Consider the following 20482-nt stretch of genomic DNA (forward strand, 5'->3'; position numbering starts at 1 on the left):
TCTGCTAAACAGTTGACTGCGCGCTCTATTTGAGCAGATTACCCAATTAATTGACCAAAGTCGGCGTGTAATACTTACGTTATCGAAGGAAGACCACAACAAAAAGGTCAAATTATTTCTCAACTGTATTTTCTTTTAGTTCTTGTTCTATATTTTCAAGTCTATTTATTCCATCTGCCTCATCCGTACGCGTATAATTAGCTTCTTCACAGTTCACTGTTCACAATATTAATGTCAGGACTTAAAGGTGAGGGAGAAGTACATTTCTTTGTGTGAAACGTGGTGATAAAGCAAAGAATAACTGCGCCGAGAGAAAGAAATGATGAATCGACAGCAACAGTAAACAACGGAGTGATCGATGATGGACTGACGTGACTCAGCTCTCCAGTGCCGGCCACCACTTCCATGACTGGAGAGCATGACGAAGACAAACGACTCGGCAATGAAGGAAAATGAGGATTTTATCACCCATTTCCCTTTCACACTATTGCCGGCCCGCACTGCCCAGACTGTGTCAGTGCGCAGCACGTGTGTGTGTGTCTAGACTGGGAAGTTAACCAAATGTGAGCTTTCCTGACAGGCTGGCTTATGCTCATGCGTTGACCCAAGGGTGCAGTTTAGAGAAATCACTCACACAGTTAGAGATTTGTGGAGAAATGCCCAAGGTCTTGAAGATCTATACATTACCCTGGAATACGTGTGTGCGCGCGCGCATTTTTCTCTGCGTGTGTGTGCAATAGAGTGCTTTTACAAGGACATTTATCTCATCCTCAGATATAATTACACTGCCTCAGGAAGAGGGGGACATATCCACCTCTACCTCCTTCTAAATCCCTCTCCTCTACTAACCTTCTTTCTCCATTACCTGTGCTTTCTTATCCAAGCTAAGGAAGCCAATCAAAGTCTTCTATGGTTGGAAGTCATCATGGGATTAATTTATTCCCGTAGTCGGGACTCCTGTTCACCTTATGAGAAATCATTAATTTTTCTTCTTCTCATATCTTCCAAAAATATTCATCCAGAATAGTTCTGTTATTCTCATTTCTTATCTTCAAAGTGCAAACTTATAGGTGTGGCCTCTACAGAGGGTTTTCGTAATGACAATAAAGTTGTTCCCACATACCTGACAGGAAGCCACAGCCTACAGGGAATGTGTGTTAATACCATGACTTCCTGTTTGTCAGTCCCCCAGCCCCTGTGGGTCAGCAGTAATGACACCTGCCAACATGCCAGCAACTCTCCCTTACTCTCAGGGCAAGATTAGCAGCTGAAAGTAAAACATTTGGTTCTGGAGAAAAGACAAACTGATTAAACAGACCTTTGGAGGGTTTGTAACACTTTTCACCTCAATTTAACTCTGGTTCGTGGGCTAACAAATATTCCTTTGAACTGTTTCACATTTTGTGAATTCCTATCCTCTGGGAAAATCTGTTGACAGCACAACTATAAGTTGGACACTCTACAATTTTTGAAACTTGGCCATTTTTATGTAGGGAAAAGAAGAAAGCTATTAGTAAGAGAAATCCTGTTTACAGTTTGCCACGAACCAAGTAGGGCACAGCAAACGTCTGGAAGAAGTTTCTGTGCTAGTGAGACCAAAATCTTGCTTTCTATACTCGAGACTCCATGACTCCAGCTAACACTGCACATCACCCTGAACACATCACCCCCTCTATCAAACATGGTGGTGGCTGCACAATGCTTTGGGGAATTTGTTCTTCAACAGAGACAAGGAGCCTGGTCAGATTTTATAGATTTTTTACTTTCAAACAGGGCAACTCTAGAGGAAAATATTCAAGTGAGAAAACGAGCAAAGAAACAGAACAACAACCCTTAACATAGAACCACAGCTCCGATGGAACGGTTTAGATCAAAACGTTAGAATGTGCCATTTAAAGTCCAGACCCAAATCCAATTGAGGTTCTGTGGAAAGACTTGAAAATTGCTGTCCATTCACTCCGACTCAGCTTGAGCTATTTTTAAAAGTAAAAGGTTCAAAAATGTATCTGCTGCAAGTACAAAGTACATGCAGGCAAAAACAGGCTTCTATCTCTTCCTTCTACAAAGTATTTACTCAAGGGAAGGTCAGTAGAAAATATATTTTTTTGCATCTACTTCCCAACATCTGATGTCGTTCTGTCACATGAAATCCTAATAAAATACCTTCAGATTTGTGATCGCAATGTGACAAAAGTTATAAGAGTACTTGCTGCACACGGTAGAGTAGTTTCACCTGACTAAAAGAGAAAGAGCAGGCAGCGAGTGGTTAATTTGTTGTGCTGCATAATGTCCCTCTTGATGAAAATAGATGTCTGATCTTTCAGGCCACAAGGCAACATTTTATGAGCATGTGATGTGCAGTGTCCTACAGTAAAGCTTCCTCTGTTCTCTACTGTCTTCACAACTGTGCAGCTGTCTTTAGCCTTGCTCGAGGGCATAATAACCCTTGAGTGGACGGCACACACTCATATGCATTCGCTCAAGCACACAGCGCGTTATCTTCATCCTGACAAGTTTTTTTGTTTTTTTTTTTTCCAAAGTGGGCCATGTGGCAGCCTTTTGCTATAAAGAAGCTACACATGTTTGGGTGAAGACCACATATTTATCTAGGGGTAATGTGATCTCGGTGATGTGCCCTTGCACTCTGCGATGACCCGTCGGGGTGGGCCACATGGTCTCAGGTCGGCCACTCCCCGTGGGCCTGGTTTTTACCCACATCAGTGCTGATTTTTGTCCCTGTGTCATCTATCAGAGGGAACAGGCTGATCGGAAGTGACAGCTCGCTATTTAAAAGCTATTAATCTTTCTTTTGTTGTTTAACGGGTCCTTGTGTCTTCATGTTGCTGTCTGCAACATGTCAGATTTATAGCAAAATAACTGAAATGATGGTGACAAGCAGTTAAAGTCACCACATGCCAATTGTCTGAAATAATTACACACACATATATATATATATATATATATATATATATATATATATATATATATATATATATATATATATATATATATATATGTAGATAGATATAGATTACAGGTACTTAGAGAGGAACCGTGCAAAAACAACTGAAAACCCAGAGTTAAACCTGAGCAGTTGAATTTGTTTTTAAAGAGGATAAGAAATTTATTTGTCCAAAAATCTTGCCTGTGACCCAGAATCTAAAACTCGATGCTGTGCTGGTAAAAAACTGAGCTGCATGAGCTGAGGTTACTGTAGCACTCCCGAGTGAAACTGATTACATCAGCTTTAATTAGCACAATTAGCATTTTAAAGATCTGCTGAGATTAAAAATGTGTTCCAACTCAGTAGGAATAAACAAAATAACCGACTTTCATCTGCACAGTACACCTCCTGACACTAAATACTGACAGCTTGCAGCACAAAGCTTCCTCCGGGCCGTATGAAGCTTGTTTATCATAATCTATTATTAACTTTCTCTCTGTCTGTTTTAGTTTTTCCCTGCTTCAATTTACGCTCAACACTTGGGGATCTCACTTTGCATTTGCTTGTCTTTCTGTCCGCCAACCGCTTTACCTAAAACCCTCCCACTGATGCATGACACGATATGAGATTTTCATTTAAGAGAAATCAGAGGAAAAGAGTCTGGTGTTCTGTTTGCTCTCAGCTGAACACGTGAAACATAATTCTAAAAAACACTCAGCAGGGAGGATGTATGTCTACTTTCAGTAAAATCAAGAAGATTCATTCATAAGATATCAGAATATATGTAATATCAATGCAGGACTTAGGTAATAGTGTAGAAACAAGGGCCCAGTATTGCTTCCACATTGTGTGGCGTGGCAGTACTCCTGCATGTTTCATGGATCTCGCTAAGAAAACATTGAATCATAAGAAAGACGTGAGGGAAAAATGTACCAATTTTGAAACCACCATTTTTGGTTTGCATTGCACCTTAATTTACTGAGTCTTTCTCATCCCTGCCTTCATTTTCTCTCTGTCCTCCGAAGTGACTAATTCTAAATAAGTATTCGGACTCTTCCCACCTCAGATATCTCTAAAGTGACTCAGAGAGGAGAGAACCCCACGAGGGAGTAGAACGATTGCCAAACTGCGCCGGCTGTGAGTTTAAATATTCTGCTTTGGTTTAGCCTCGGTGACAGCACTGTGAGGCGAGAGGTTGCCCACCACTTCAAAGACAATTTCCATTGGCTTTAAACGAGAGAATAGGAAGGTTGTCAGCTCAACTCCCTGCGGGAAAAAGAGAGTACGGAGTGCACTCTCTCCTAACAGAGATATACGAGGTTTTGTTCCATCTCTCCGCTCTGGCGTAATGTCAGCTGTTTATCCACAGAGAGCCACCAGATAGCACATCTCTCCATCTTTCGATGTCATCCCTTTTTCCTTCTCGTTTTTTCTTCGTCCCCTATCCTCCTTCTCGGATGCTCTCTGCTGTCCTCTGCCCACCGTTGTGGTGGGTTCAGTTCCTGACAAGGCCCTACATCCAGCTAGATGCTAAATGAATAATACATGCATGTTCTAGTTCTAGCAAGACAGAGGCAGAGAGAGAGAGAGAGAGAGAAGAGACCAGGAGGGAGAGACAAAGGACACGCACAGAGGATGTTTGTTTTTTGTGTGTGCCAGGGACAGCTTGGTGTTGAAGTCCCAGCATGGAAAGGCCAACGCTGTCAGAGAACTTTAGAGCCAGTCTATACACAGTCGGCACATGAGCAGACATCTGCAAGCCGACACTCAAATGCATTCTTTCTTCTAGTCCTTCTGCAGAATTGGGAGGTTGTCAGTGAGATTCCCACTTGAGTGAAATATGGGTGTTGCAGCCTGAAGCAGAACGATTGAAGACATTGTTTCAGTCAGATCTAGAGAGCTTTGATTTCCGAGACTTTCTCTGAGTGAGTGTGTGTAAGCGTGTGTATGTGTGGTCTTGTATTTGATACGTTGCAAGGACCATTTTCCTGACACACTACACTGTGGGGACCGAAGAGGTTCTGTTTTTGGGTTATGGGTTGGGTTCATAACCAAGGTTTGAATTGAATTTAGGTTAGGATTAGGCATGTACTAGTAATGATTAGGGTAAAGGTTAGGCTGTATAATTTAATAAAAAATGAATGCAAGACAATGTAAAGTCCTTGTGAGGATAGAAGGACATGCTGTGTGTGTGTGTGTGTGTGTGTGTGTGTGTGTGTGTGTGTGTGTGTGTGTGTGTGTGTGTGTGTGTACTTCTTTATCTATTGTTCTTAGGATCGTTCCTGGTATGTTTAATAACCTTCTGAAGACCAATGGGCTTTAAAGGGACTAAACTCGGTTTTAATACCCACGATACCTTGCATAGAGTTAGAGTGTGAGTTAAATTTTAGTTAAGGTTAGGGTTATGAATAGACTAGTAATGGTTAAGGTAAAGGAAATTGTCTGGGTTAGGCATAAATGTAGTTACTAAAATGAATGAAAGTCAACACAAAGTCCTATGGATAGAAATACTAACTTGCATGTATGTGTGTGCGTGTGTGTGTGTGTGTAAGCTGCAACTGTGAGGTCCCCCCATTTGTTTCGAGGATCACAACTCCCCCTTTAACCCAGCAGAATGAGGGCTGGCCTACATTTTATCAATTGTTTTAATTCAGTTTTGATGGGGATCAAAGCAGCAGCACAGCAGCCAGCAGAGAATGCATGCATTATCAATCATGTCTGTGGCTTTTTGTTGTACAGGAAAATATATTGCAGAGATCAAAAGGAGAGGGTCATCAAAGGCGAAATCATCACAGACCCGTGGCGCTGATTCGTACATAAGCCGGAAAACAAATAAATCCAAAAGCTGTGTTAATTGTATGCAAATGCTTCCAAAGCATGTACGTTTGCAACAAATAGAAAATAATTTCTGCAATCTATCCTCCGGCTTCAGAATTAGGCATACATGTGCAGCTGTATGCTGTGCACTTCTGAGAGCGTATTTGTTTGTCTTCGCTTGCTCTTCCTTTCGGTTTCTTCCCTTCTAAAGACAAGAAATTTCTAGTATGAACATTGGCGCCTTATCTCAAAGGACACATGCAGAGTCAAATGATTTGCCTCTTCCTCTGAACTGCCTTCACTTTTATTAGTGGAGGGAAAAAAAGAAACAAATGAAAAGGAGCAGCAGGGGTCTAAGTTTGTAGAAATAAGTGAGTCAGCCTGGTTTTTAGAACATCTGTAGGGTTTTATAGTGGAACAAGTGGGGTCCTGGTTGTTGCTAATAACGGAATTTCAAAAACAGTTTACTCTGACAGAAGGTAAAGTTTTGCATCGTGAATTCATGACGATCATCGAAAGAGTTCATCTGTGTTGCAGATCGACCGATGTAAACACTCCCAGATTCTTTAATTATACTTTAGGCAGGTCAACATTTCCTCAGCCACTCTTTAACCTTGATACACACTAGAACTGTGTGTATTGTTGCATTTTTCTCTCAACCATCACCAAAGCAACACTGCCATTTTTATTTACATCAATTTAAATGTTGCTTAGTGTTGTCACACCAAAAAGAAAGCAAAGATACTCGTCTCTAATTGTATGGTTCCTATGTACTGCATCACATCTGTAAACCCTCTGCAGTATCAACTATTTAAACTGATGTTGTTGTCTTATTGCTGGGTTTCCAATCATAACTACTGTGAGCAACAGTTGGAAATGTAACACAGAGACTCCTTATAGCCTTCATTTATCAGGCCTTGTCAACTTGTGCACCTTTTGTCATGTCATAACTACAGCTTTATTGTATTTAATGAGGCTTTATCTGGTTAAGCAACACAAAGTAACACATTATGGTGATGTGGGAGGAAAGGGATCGTGGCTTTCAGCTTTTTCTAAGTAAAAATCTGAAATGTAGTTTTGCTTGATGCTCTTGATTCAATACTGTCAACGACTATGAATAGATGTTTTTAAAGTCTTGCCACAAGTTTCCAATTCGCTGTAGGCCTGGATTTTGACTGGCCTGGATTCTGATATGTGAATATACAGTGATCTAAATCCTGCTTTTAGCTCCACTACTCTGACCAGCTTCATCTGGCTCAGGGCTTATCACCTGAGATTCTCTCCAAGTTGAAGCAACTAAAGTAGCTAACTTTTTATTTTCTTCAACAAAGAAACCAGCAGCGTCAGTGTCCGTATTGTCTTGGCGTATGTATATTTTGTCTTCTGATTCCCTGGGACGGAATCAGTTTCTGCTGGAGGTTTTCTCCAGTTAAAGAAAAGTTTTCCTTTTCACTGTCGCCACATGCATGCTCAGCATGAGTTAACATTCAGTGGAGCTAACTATCTGGATTCTGTACTTCTGAATGTAAATTGGACCCGGTTGATTTGTGAAGTGCCTTTAGACAACATTTGCTGTGTAATATTACTTGTGGGATTTGTGTGTTCAGGGTGATTTTCCATGTTTTTGCAAGTAGGTCACGGTGCAGAGCATTTCGTGCCTCTTTCTGTGTATAGGTTGGGCTCTGCTTAGCACAAAACACATCATTATAAAAGTGCCAAGATTTGATTTTTTTTTTTCCCAGCAATCCATGAAGTCTAACATTTTTGAACAAGTTGAGAAGAACATGATGCAGGAGTCAAGTATATCCTAGCTAAAAAGAAAAAAAAAAAAACCTGCTGCTGTGCCTTTAGCCTGTTGGAGCTCTCACACACAGCATGGTGAGCAGAGGAAGACACAGCAGCGATGATATGCTGCTGGGCACTTGAAAGCGGCAGCATTCCTGCATATCGAAACCCTGCTTAGCGAGAGCTGTGCTCCCAAGCAGTGAGCTGGTGTGAGGAGATGCAGAAATACTGCACCAGCAGGTATCTGGGTAAGTTCAGCCGGGTCAGCCCGAAGGTAAACAATGAGCCAAACCGTGATTAGCAGAGGCATCAGCACTCTGAGGGAGTTATAGCGAAGTTCACTGCAGATATGAATTGTTTGACAGGCTAAAGTGTGGCGACAAAAGTTGGTAGAAGCAATTCAACTTACAAGAAACACAAAGAAGCCCAGTCCAAGTTCTGTGAAGTGCAATCCACTTTTTTGTTTATCTGGGAAAACCAAAGAGCTGTACAGGAATTGATCTGTTTAGTCAAATAAGTTTTAAAGATTTCTGTTGGTAAAATTTTCCTTCAGCACTGTTTTACAATTGGATGTTTTCGGATGTTGTAACAGTGGCGATGCGTTTTCGATTATGAGAGATGGAACTATTCGCAGGGACGTACCTTCTATCTTACCTTGCTCATGATTTTTGCTTGGCGATTTTGATGCCCCCATTTGTTTAAAGAGCCATAATAAATGTCAAAGAATTACATGTTATACTGTTTTGTTGGGTAGTTACTCTTAAGCTAACCCTTTTCCAATTCTGCTGCATTACGGCCAAAAAAATGTATGTACTTTTTTGTGGTATTTTATCTGAGAGACCAACACAGATAATTGTGAAGTGGGATAAATATTTAAAGGGATTTTTATTGTTTTAAAAAATTTAATTCCGAAAAGGGTACGATTTTATTTAGCTCCTTTTAGTCTGATACTCCCAAATAGAATAAATTAACATATTAAGTCACACACAAGTGATCTTTAACTCATTACACCCCTGCTTTTCTGTCACAATGCTAGTGGTTTATTGGAGAACATTAGTTAGTTCTTTAGTTGAAAGAAAGCCATAAAAATTAGATGCACAGTTTTTGCTGTTTTACCACATAGGATACACAACAAACATGTGTCTCCTACACATGTAGGAGACACATCCATTCTTCTGTTGGTCTAACAAACTAAATGACAGTACAATTTGTGGCATTTAAAAACATTAATACTTCTGAAGGGCATTGTAGTGTACCAGCCTTTATCCTTGAATTCACTTAAAGGATGGCGCATTTGGATCTTACTTTTTTCAATTTGGTGTTTGAGCATCTCAAACACCAAACTGAAACTCATCTTTTTAGTTTGCGTTAAAATTATGTGATTTGGTGAAGCTTTGGTGAGCACTAGTTTCTTCAATGCGGAAGAGATCAGAACCCTTTTCTTGCATGCTGAATTTATTTTCCAACTTACTGCTGTTTCCTTAAGGGATGCTTCCTATTTTGATGAAACGAAGAAAGAGCTTTAATCTTAAGATGAAAGCCCCGTCATGTAAAACCAGACTCCGTACTCTGAAAGTAGCGGTGACAGGGCTTTAGGCGCAATTTTCTCTGGTAGTTGTTGTGCCAGAGGTCTTTAAATGTGTGTTGTTTTATTAAAAAGATGTATCCAACAGGTCACACCTCGATAAGCTGATGCAACTCCGTCGTTTTGAAGCGAACCACGATGCAGAGTGGGTTGGAGTGTGAAGACTGACAAATGCAGCAAGTCAGCCAAGGTTACAAAAGATATGTATGGCTGTATTTGTGTAGCTGGACAAACATTGTTTCCATAGCAACGTCACTTGCAGATCAAAAAGATTGCACCCGTGCAAAAATAAAAGTGTACATAGTCACCGTAAAAGGTGAGTGCATGCCACTTTCCAGAGAAACTAATGGCCCGTGTCTTTATTTGTCGTGTGCATGCGCCTCCGCGCAGCATTGCAACATGTAAAGCGGAGAATATTCTCTGATTAGAGCCGGAAGGAGTCGAGCTTAAATCTGACAGCAAATGCCACAACACAAACCCTTTGTGCTGATGCTTCAGCTGGCACAGCAGTTCAGCATCAGCACAACAGGACAGCACAAGAATATGCCTTCCTGTCTATGCACGCGAGGTGTGAAGCACTGAAACCCTGTATGCAGTCTCTCCTGCTCTCTCTGATTGTATCCACACTCTTGTTTGATTCTTGCTCCTTTGCACTACCCTTGTAATTTACCTCTTGCCCATCCCAAGTGCATCTTAATCACATCCCTCTTCTCTTTCTCCATCTCGCTGACTTGCTTTGTCTTCCTCTCCTCCTCCTTTCCCCAAGACCCCATTGAGGATTCGCAACAATGGAGTTGTTGACTGGATTAGGCAGTACAATGTCTGATCAAGGCGGCAGACAGGGGGGAAAAAATCAATGGACACATGTGATTTACTAAGCTGCTAAATATCCTCTGACATGTCGACCAATTAGCTTTGTAAAGTGGAGATATCTTTACTGCGTTCACAAGGTCATGAGATAAGTGCGTGTGAAGCAGTGGAACTTTCTGTGCTTGTGTTTCCCTGCAAAGGCGAGACAAAGGAATTATGAGACATTTAATAGCAGAGACATATCTTGATTTATTGTCTGCTTTCCCTAAATAGGATTGCATGGTTTGCATCTCATGATAGTCACTCCAGTTGATTTTTTTCTTTTTTTAGTTCAGATTAGCAGATGATGAATAAGAATGTACAAGTTGCCCTTCCAGATATTTATTGGAATTGCTGAGAGGTGTTTGGTTGTTCCTTTGGTTGTTTGGTGTTTATAGCTCTAGAGAAGGTTTTTGATACTGTGCTTTGAGGGGTTTTTTGCAAGGAGAGATGATGTAGTCTGAACTCTAGTATTGATCACAAATATTGACGTTAGCTTATTATTTAGCGTGTTATTTAGAGATTCTGTTGGTATTAATGATAGCCAATCAAGTATGTTAGAGGAAAACACCAAGTTACTGGTTCTGTGAATGTAAACTAGACACCTTAACGCATGCCCTGTGGTCATGACCAAAGTTTTCAGCTATTTGGAAAATACTCCATGAAACCAACGTCACAAACTGTTACTTTCCTGGATAGAAGCATGTGGGTAAGATGCAAGTTTATTGGTTGAGGAGCTGTGAAAAAAAGCAGTCTGGGATGATAAATCTAGATGCGTTTGTTTCCACATCCTCACATTGATAGAATTTGATTTATGAAATATAATACCTAAATACATCCACTTTATTTTGGAGGTCCCCCCCCCCCGGTGCCTAAAAATGCACATATCAGCTAAATATGAATTAGCCCAACTAATCATATTAAGCACTTAAAACAGCAGCACCACTGGCAAAGATATCCAACTTGACAGTGTTACTTTAATGTGGCTTTAAATATGTGGGGGGGTTTTCACCTCTCCACATCTCAGAGCCTGGGAACAGAACTGTCAGTATGGCCTCACTGTTATTACAGTTAACTTTCATAAGTGTTACTTGTGCTAGTTTGCTGTACCATTGAATGTTCAGCAAATTATAAAGCAAAAAGTTATAAAAGAAAACTTTCTAAAAGCCAATTTTCGCTTTATTGTTCATGATAAAGAAAATGCGCTTTGCTACTTTCTGCTGAATGACTGTTAATCACAGCTTCAGTCTCACAGGCTTTATGATTTTACACCAAGCCTCAGAACTTTTGTTCATTTCAACTGAAGTTTTATAAAAGTTCACTAAAAAGACGCAAACAAGAATGCTTATTAAAAGTTGTATAATCAGCTGCGTAACACCAAGTGTTTGGTTTCTCTTGTTCCCGTGAATCAAACCAAATTGCATCAAATCAGTCAATTCTACTGCATTGAGTTAGTGGTATGAATCCTAATGCGCCTTACTGGTTTTTTCTATTCAAATATCGAATCGATCAAATATTGGCCACAGACCTGCGATGCACATCCCAACTAAACACAAACAATACAAGCCAATCTGGTCGTTTTTGACTTTTTTGACACATGCACATTTTTAAAGCACCAAAGTGCAAGCTTAAAAAAGCTTATAAAAGCTTGGACTTTGGTGCAAGCTTATATGATGGCACATTTCTTTGATTGATCAGTGCTTTTAATTTATGATTAACTGACCCAACCTATTTTATCTAAAGACCAAACTAATTCTCCAAGGTTTGGATACTGAACAGCAAATTAGCATTTTTAAAAAGTCAAGAGAAAAGTTAATTTCATTGTAGCTCCAACACCTGGATGCATAACGCATGTTGCATAAATCAGAATATGCATGAGGCTCCTGCATCATATTAAAATGGCTTTTTTTAATGTACTTTGATCAGGTAGGGTACATAATTTTCGTGAAGTCCACATTTCAGAATTAAAAATGTTCTGTGTAATATTATAACATTAAATGTCCCATTTTCTTTTATAGAACATTATTGAAAATTCACTTTTCAATAATATTCTAACTTACTGAATATGACAACATGCACGGCTGGAATGAGGTTTTTACCATCCGACTCAAAATGTGATTTAGAGAAATGTATCTTTGTCTGACAAATAGTTATCCAAACTTGTGATCATTTAAAAAATATGTTCATTTTATTTGTGTTGTGGTGTAATATATATGTGAAAGAAATTCCTCTAGTTATCTGTGATTTGATTAGATGTTTTATTATGACCTCAGTGATTACTATCCATTTGCTGGGGCAGAAATCTTTCCTTATATGTATATTTTAAAAATCATTTCACCCTGGTACTCAGCAACACTTCTACCTTAGATCTAGTGACATTTTCATGTAAATTATTAACGTTCCTTATTTTTAGTTAAAGTCCCGTTCCTTATGTGAAACTGAAATTCCACCAACGACATATTCAAAGTCAAACTCCAGACAAGCCGATGAAGCTATCCCGTGTATTCTGTTTGAAAGCACTGAGGGATTCTGGTTTTCAGCTCTCTTGTGTTGCTGATCCAGCCAGGTAGTGACCAGGTTGCGGCATTGAGTCACAGCAACAGGTCGTGTTGTTTTGCATTTAAATAGCCCCTGCAACTTCTGCTGAGTCCTGGAAGAAAATTACATTGTGGGATGCATCTTAGCATCCTAGCACATTGTGTTGTTTTGCAGAACCAGGGTGTGCTTGGCTGACTGAGTCCAGGACAGCTGTGAGTGAGGACCATTCACTGCTCTGTCGGGGTTGGAGATGGAGGCACTGAACTGAGGCCACCTATCCTGTGTTTCTCCTACATGTCACCTCTTCTCTCTCTAATAATTTCCTGAGTGGAAGACAGCTCGGAGTGAAAAGCAGAGAAGGAAAGATTGTGTGTGCGTGCGTGTGTGGCTCCGTGTGTAAAAAAAAAAAAAAAAGTCTTCTGCTAAACAAAATACACCAAACCCTTGAGCACAGTCCTTAACAGATTATGTAAGATTATTTGCTAGATTATGTAAGAAGTACTGAAAAAAAAAAGAAGCATGATTTAACATAATACATGGCCTCAGATTGAGTTTTTGGGGAATTTTAATTACATTCCTTTTACTATGCCAAATTTGGTTTGGGGCTCAGGAATAATAATTTGTCATTAAATTTAGTTTCTCGAACTATTCCACCCCTGTAAAACATGGAGCCACTTGTTGATTCAGGAAAGCAGTCACCTTTCAGCCAACATCGTAAAAAGGTAGAGCCTTCACTCTGAATCTGAAATCGAATAATAACTTGCATGCAGAGAAGAGGAAGGATGAAGGACAGTGGTGTTTGAATTATAACCCCCATGATGCCATGGTAACTAAGCAGTCCAGAGGTTGGCTGGGAGCAGGAACAAGGTAAAAGGTTTTCTGCTGCAAACCGTGAGTAATGAAATGCCTTTCATGAAGTACATTTAATTATTAAACAATTTTCTTTGCAGGAGGGTTTCATTCAGCCCAGAATTATTTTTGTCTTCATTCTTTCCCACAGGTCTGGCATGCAAGCCTCTGCAGGTTACCAAAAGGACAAATCCACTGCTTTCCAAGAGGCCACATTCTGTAGACTCAAAATTACCTTGTGTTTTTTTTTTTTTTTTTTTTTTTTTTTAAAAAAAATTACAAAACAAAAAGGCCTTCATCTTTGCATTAAAGTTCAGAAATTTAGTTCACAAACTGTATCCAGGTAGATTCATTGCACACAGTGACATATCATCCCTGCCAGGTTGTTATTGCAAGTATGAATTTGTTCTTAATAACTCACCTGGTTAAATAAGGGTAAATTAAATAAATATCAAGTGTTTAGATGTATTAATTTTAAGTTTTCAAAAAATTTGATAAAAAATGACAGTTTTATGCAGCAATGTTATACATACATACTATGACATAATGGGCTCTTTGCACAACAGCTTCCATGTTCGTGAATAAGCGGCTCGGTCACTTCCGCTCTATTGAAAATGCCATTTTACACTCTTGCAAGACTCCCCCAATGCATCAATTAATGATGTACCACGATTCGAAGCTCCAACAAGTAAACTGGAGAAAATATATACGCCTCGTTATACATTCACAGATACGAAGGTGAGTTTTACTTTCTTTAAACTCTGTGGCTAACATTAACTTTAGCTTATGCTAGTAGGGAATATTCTCTGACATTTTCATTATAAAAATGTGCTATTTAAGTACCTAAACATTTTAATCCATTGTCCACGGACAATGTTTTACCTTATTTTGTACTTATTTTCAAGTATTATGTGTGTTTATTGTCGTCAGTGTCAAACGGAGCTTAAGTAACGGGGTGATGACGGTTCGGGATTTCTGCTTCGGAAGCACAACAAGCCCCGTAGCTTAAAAGTAGGGCAGTACTGGTGTCAGAGTTTTAGTTCAGCTGACTGTTCAGGTTCAAAGTTGTTGCTTTTAGAAAAATATGGCCGTGTTCTTTAAGGTCTCTGTGTTCTTTCGTTTTATTACTTTTGCATGTTTCTTGTGAAGAGCTCAAATAGGACGGTGTTTACATCAGTGTGTACAGGCGTATCTTTGGTCGGCTGTCTGGCTCTGGTCTGCTCACTTGTTCCCATACACTCGCTCTTTTAGGCTGAATACAGAAGTGATTTCATGGAAATAACACAGGACGGCTCCTTTATTTACCATCCTTCTCGGTAGTTTTAGGCAGAATAAGCTGATCCGGAGTGAAGTGAAGGCTGCAAACTTTGCTGTGCGGCGTTAGCTTTAACTTGTAGCGACGAATATTTACAAACCACCGTCTTCTTAATTCAGGATTGCTTGGAAATCCATGCAAACTTAAAAAGCCCATTATATTTGAAAAACCACAATGTTCATAGTATTGCTTTATTTGCTTCTGAAATACGACTTTGTCTTTTCTAGCTGTCATGGTAACTCAAAACGGAAGCAAGCTCATGCGGATGTGACGTCAGCGGCGTACGTGCAAAGAGCCCATAAAAACTTGCAGATTGGAAAGCATCACAGCAAATAAACAACTCAGAAATAAATCTGTTTAATAATAAAATGTTAATTCACAACTCAAGCCTTGTCAGGTCACCAAAACTGCCTGCAAGCCAAAGGTTCAGCAGTATCACGTGCAGGTCGTTTCTTTCTGCACAAAACAGTGTCCATTTTGGATTTTCACCCTAAGGCCACAGAAATGTGTCTCCCTACATAGGATCTTGTGTCCTCTCCACCTTCTCAATAATTCAATGGAAAGAGGAGATGTCAGCTCTGGTATAATTACTGTGTGAGGGTGACAAGCTCCTCTGTCAAGGGCAAGATGGGAAACAAGCGTTACAGTGCTGAGAAAGCTAAAAGATCGAGCGGTAGTGTGTGTGCGACTGACACTGTTGATGGGAAATGCTTCGACTTCTACAAGGTGATGAAACTGGAGGTAATTTGGATGGGGAGCGCTGTGACAACAAGAGCTATTTAAAAAAAAAAGAAACTGAACTTACCTCCAGCTTTATAGAAGTAGCTCTAAAATAGTGACAGTGGTTTTATACTCCGCACAAAACGAATCATGTCCAGGTGTGACATCTCATTCATGAACTTCAATATTAGTCGCGGGATTCGTGATTGGTTTGCAAGTCTTCAGTGGTTGCGAAGCAATGCAATCCATCAACATTAGGCAGAGAGGTACAGTACAGTGTGCAAGATCTGATTTCAGCTCTGGGCCCAGCTGAGATGACAGACTGTGTTAATTTAACACCAGGCGAACCCCAAACTTCCTGCTCAGAGAGAGCCTCAGCATGAGCAAAGCTGCCAAGATGTGACTAAAACTGTTAATGTCACCGAGACCTGAAATCCTGGAGCAGGCAAAGAGTTTGGCACAAAGCCCCGGGTTTACAATGAGCTGTACAGACCAGGTAGTCATCATTAGAACTGGACATTTTTGACAGATGGGTACCCAGGAAACCATCCCCACTGAGATGCCTCATCTCTGCTAGAGTAGTGATCTGGACTTGCCCCTCGCTGTCTTACTCTACCTCATGTAAAAGGCTGATCTGATCTGAGATCAGTGCTGATGATGAAACTGTTCTTATTTCTTTGAAACAATACAGAGTGGGATACAGATTCAACTATTTACATGTATTCTGCTATATATTTTCATAGTATTTGAGAGTAATTGAGTCTTATAAAATAAATCTTCATTGAACGGTCACTGTGGCCCTGTCTGTAGGTGTTTCGGCTGCTTTGTGAAGATTTACTTTGACATCAGATAACAGCATTTTGAACAGCCTGCCATAATGAAGTTTTCTGCATTCTTCATCGAATGTTTCATTCCAACTGAGATATCAAAAAAAATATGACCTTAGTATTGATGGGATTCAGAGTTGCACCTCGGCCTCGTCAGATTCATCCAACCTTACGAAAACACAGACCCCTAGCTCCCACAGAGTGAACTTTCATAATACTAGTCCATATTCACATTACAAGGCAAGACTGATATAAAGCATGACACAGACCCTTTTCACACTGTTGTATTCTATTATGTTGATCCAATTAAAGTGGGGTATACATAGGGAGGTTTCACACTGTCATGTGGGGAGCTGTTTGTATTCACACAGAGAGCTAAGACTCCCCATGTTAGCTACTTGCCAGTATAGATGTAATGCTTGACAAATAATAAATAAGGCATATGGCAATTGCCAGAGATTTCAGCTTGCTGTAAAGGTTTTTATTTTTTTATTTTTGATAGATAGATGGAGTCTAGTTTAACCACTGCAGCTAAAGATTGCGTGTTTGAGATTTATAAGACGTATCCAAATTAAATCAGCCTATCTCGTTCAGTTAAATTAATGTAAAAAATCACTCCTGAAACTCACCCAAAATAATATGTGGATTGTTTTATGAATAAATAATGAATGAAGATGTTCTCTACTGACTGGTTTGGGGGGGAAAGGGGAGGGAGCTCAATTATGTGGAAGACTGAAAGATATGGTAAATAAGTAGAAAGACTAAGAAAAAATAAACTTTTATTGCAGTGGCATGAAATCACACTGACAATGTCAAGAAAATCCAACCTATATTTAGTAAGGAAAATATGAATCATAAACTATTATTATTACAAAGTCATTGATGTATTTCCCTGTATATCAACTGGATTCCTGAATCTTCTCTTCCTTTATTCCAGGGTTCTTCAACTCCAGTCCTGCAAATTTTGGATGTGTATTTGCTTCGATACACCCGCGTCAAATAATGAGGCAATTAGCAGGACTCTGGAGAACTCGACTGCATACTGAAGATGTGATCCAGCCATTAGATTTAGGTTTGTTGGATCAGGAACTCATCTAAAAGTTGCAGGACACCGGTCGTCGAGGCCTGAATTTGAGAACCCTTGCTCTAGTCTCTTTAGCTCCTCTGTAGGACTGAGGTCTGGGGATTTTATAAGGTTGATTTCAGTGTCTAGGGAGTCATTTCTGTGTTGTTTTTGACCATATGCTTCATTAACCTGCCAGAAGACTTCCTGATTGCCCTTTTTTTTTTGTTTTGTTTTCTGGTACCAAGTTAAAGAGTTCATGTAATGATGAGGATATGCTGAAACTTTGGGAACTTCAGTATGCAGCTTGGACTTGTTTTTTCTTTTACATTACCAGATCAATTCAAATAGCATACAGGAAGAATATTGTTCATGTCTAACTCTCCTTCTAGGGGAAAAATAGACTTTAAAAGGTCTGTCAAATTCTCATGCTAAAAGTTTAAAAATTGCCTTCCCTACTCTAAATTCACAAAAATAAACATGCTAAATTTACTAAATGTGACAGTAACATTTTCAATAAAACTACTTCTTTTGATCAGACAAGACTAATATCTAGCTTTTAAACAGCAAACACCCGACTTTAGCCTAAAACAGTGGTGTCCAAAGTCAGTCCTCGAGGGGCGGCATCCTGCATGTTTTAGTTCTCTTCCTGGTGTAACACACCTGGATAAAATGATGGCTCAGGAATAACAAGAACATTGACACGATTTTAAGAGTCTGAAAGCATGTTGTTTCTTTTTACAGATTTAGTTATAACCACAGAGAGAATATATATTTTCAATGATGCATAAACTCAAAACTGCCTGGATGTATCACTTCGAACTGTATAATTAGAGTTAGCGACAAGTGTGTAGGGCACTGCAGAAGCAGCATGAAATGAACAAGTAGTTTTGTCTGATATCAAGCAAAAAAAAAAAACCCTTCTCTACTTGGTGATTCACCAACATTGAAAAGGACTTTATCCACTGCGAATGTAACACATCCTCTTGTAACTTGACTATATTCTGACATATATTAGGATATCATAGAAGGAGCCATGAACTCACTTCACTGTTTAGCTTAAATGGTTTACATTGCAACCAAAGCACAGATTCACATGATGATGTCACCAGGGATATGCTCACATATACAGTAACAAGGAGCACAACTGCTGTACAAATATGCCTGACAGATGTTAAGAGCGTGGAAGCTATGAGAAATTCTTACATAAGGCACAAGATAACACAAAGGATTCCTATAGGCATGTAAAATGATCCATGTAAAATTTATGTGTTTGTCTGTCTTAGCAAGCTAATCAGAAACTATCAAGAAAAATAAAGTGGAGAGAATAAGGCTGAACAAAGGAATACTTCATTCAGTTTGACTGTAAATCAGAATGTATTTCTGAGAAAAAAGGAGCACAACTTTAGCCTTGATGTTTTCTCTGAATGCTCTGCCTTATGCCTTAGCTGTTAGCTTTGTACTCGCAAGGCTTGAACAGGTCTCTGAGGTTAGTTTTGCATCCAATTTACGTCATTACAAGATTCCAGTGTGGCTCGTTTTAGTTATATTGTGTTCTGTCATTTTATTCAATTTTCACAGCAATTTTCCTAATGCAAGTCTGAGAATTTAGCAGGAGAAAGTGACTGCGCCTAGTAGAGCTGAACTCCTAGAGGACACATGAAAAGCTCAACAGCCTCAAAGCTTCCTTTTTCATCTGTTTACATTTGTCCTTACATTGTCCTGTATCTCTTCTTGCACTGTAATGCTAAAGAGGAAGAAAAAAAAATCCAATATCAAAAGGGACTGCATTTTTGATCGTGGGGGGAAGTGGCAGCGTTTAATCAAACGCCGTGTTTGCCATTCTCCCTGTACTGAGCACATCAGAAGCCGGCGGAGAAAGGCCATGTTCTGTGTTTGAAGGCAGCCGAGCCAGGACACACAGAGGCTGTTTGTAACTAATTAGGTCTAGTTTGACTCACCTAGATTTTAATTATGATGACCTATCTTTCAAAATTCCTGCCCATTATACAGTGCCTTGAAAGGTAACCCGACACTCAAACTTCTTCCGCATTTTCTCACTTTACAAGCACAAGCTCCTCTGTGTTTTGTAGGGATTTTATTTGAGAGACCAACACAAAGTAGTAGAGCATTGCTGTGAACTGGAAGTAAAATGAAACATAGGTTTTTAAAATGTTTCATGAATTAAAATATTACATAGACATTTCTCCCCCCTTTATTTTAATGTTGCTAAATAAAATAATTTGCATCTAGCTTCCCTCAAGGTTACCTATAAGTAGTTAGTGCCTTTTTGTAGTAGAAGGCATGATGTTTGTTAGACAACATTGAAAAACATGGGAGGACCACAGAAGACAAGTCAGGGATAAAGTTGCAGAGAAGATGAAACCTGAAGTAAAGAGCAATGCATTTAAAATGTCTTGCTTAAGATGTGCTTTTCTAATTATATGTCTCTATTAATGTATGATCAAAGCCCTTCTTGTTTTCTGTTTCACTTATATGCTTCATAAAACTTTCCCCCCTAATTGACTTGATGGCAAATTGATTGCTGTGTCAGATAGCGAATATCTGTTTTCCACAGACGTCCTGAGGTATTTTAAAGGTTACAGCAGACCGTTAGCTTATCAATTTACCACCTAATGAGGTCCATCAAAGGAAGGATCGCAAATCATTATCGTCACTTCAGGTTTCCTATATTTTCATGGTGGTCAAACTCTTCTGCTGCATTCCTAATTAGAGAAATCGGTCTTCAGGCTTTGCTCTCATTCACCATGAACTCAACTGTAAATCAGATTTGCGAGAGCCTAAAATGTTACGCAGCCAGCTGCAAATTATTAACTTACTAGTATTTTTCCTTCAGTGTGTGACAGATTGCTGCCCAGAGGAGAACATTCAGCAGAAAAGCAGCACAAGTCAGGTGATTCATGGATAGACGTTAATGCGGCGGACTTACGCGACTGAGGATATTCCCAGTGGTGTGCACTTACAGTTAATTGATAATGGAGGTCTATGAAAAGATGCACACTAAATCACAGCCAATGAGCTTGCCTATAAGGTTGCAGCAATTCAAAGAACAACTCTCCTGAGTCCCATAAGCTTTTCAACAAGTGAGAGCTCTCCTGAATTAATAATAATGGAGGAAATATGTTTAACTCATATTACATTAGAAAAGACATTGTGATTTCAAACGGGG

General features: G+C 39.5%; 1 long non-coding RNA gene across 1 annotated transcript; it reads left to right on the forward strand.

Annotated features, from left to right (window-relative positions):
- Positions 1-11214: 11214 nt before the first annotated feature.
- LOC106954953 (uncharacterized) lies at positions 11215-14846 on the forward strand. Its single transcript, XR_001426466.1, has 3 exons — positions 11215-11226; positions 11263-11269; positions 14720-14846. It is a non-coding gene; the product is annotated as an uncharacterized LOC106954953 (long non-coding RNA).
- The last annotated feature ends 5636 nt before the right edge of the window (positions 14847-20482 follow it).

The sequence above is a fragment of the Poecilia latipinna genome, unplaced genomic scaffold, assembly GCF_001443285.1.
Source record: "Poecilia latipinna isolate Pla-1442-1.1 unplaced genomic scaffold, P_latipinna-1.0 Scaffold692, whole genome shotgun sequence".
Classification (NCBI taxonomy): Eukaryota; Metazoa; Chordata; class Actinopteri; order Cyprinodontiformes; family Poeciliidae; genus Poecilia; species Poecilia latipinna.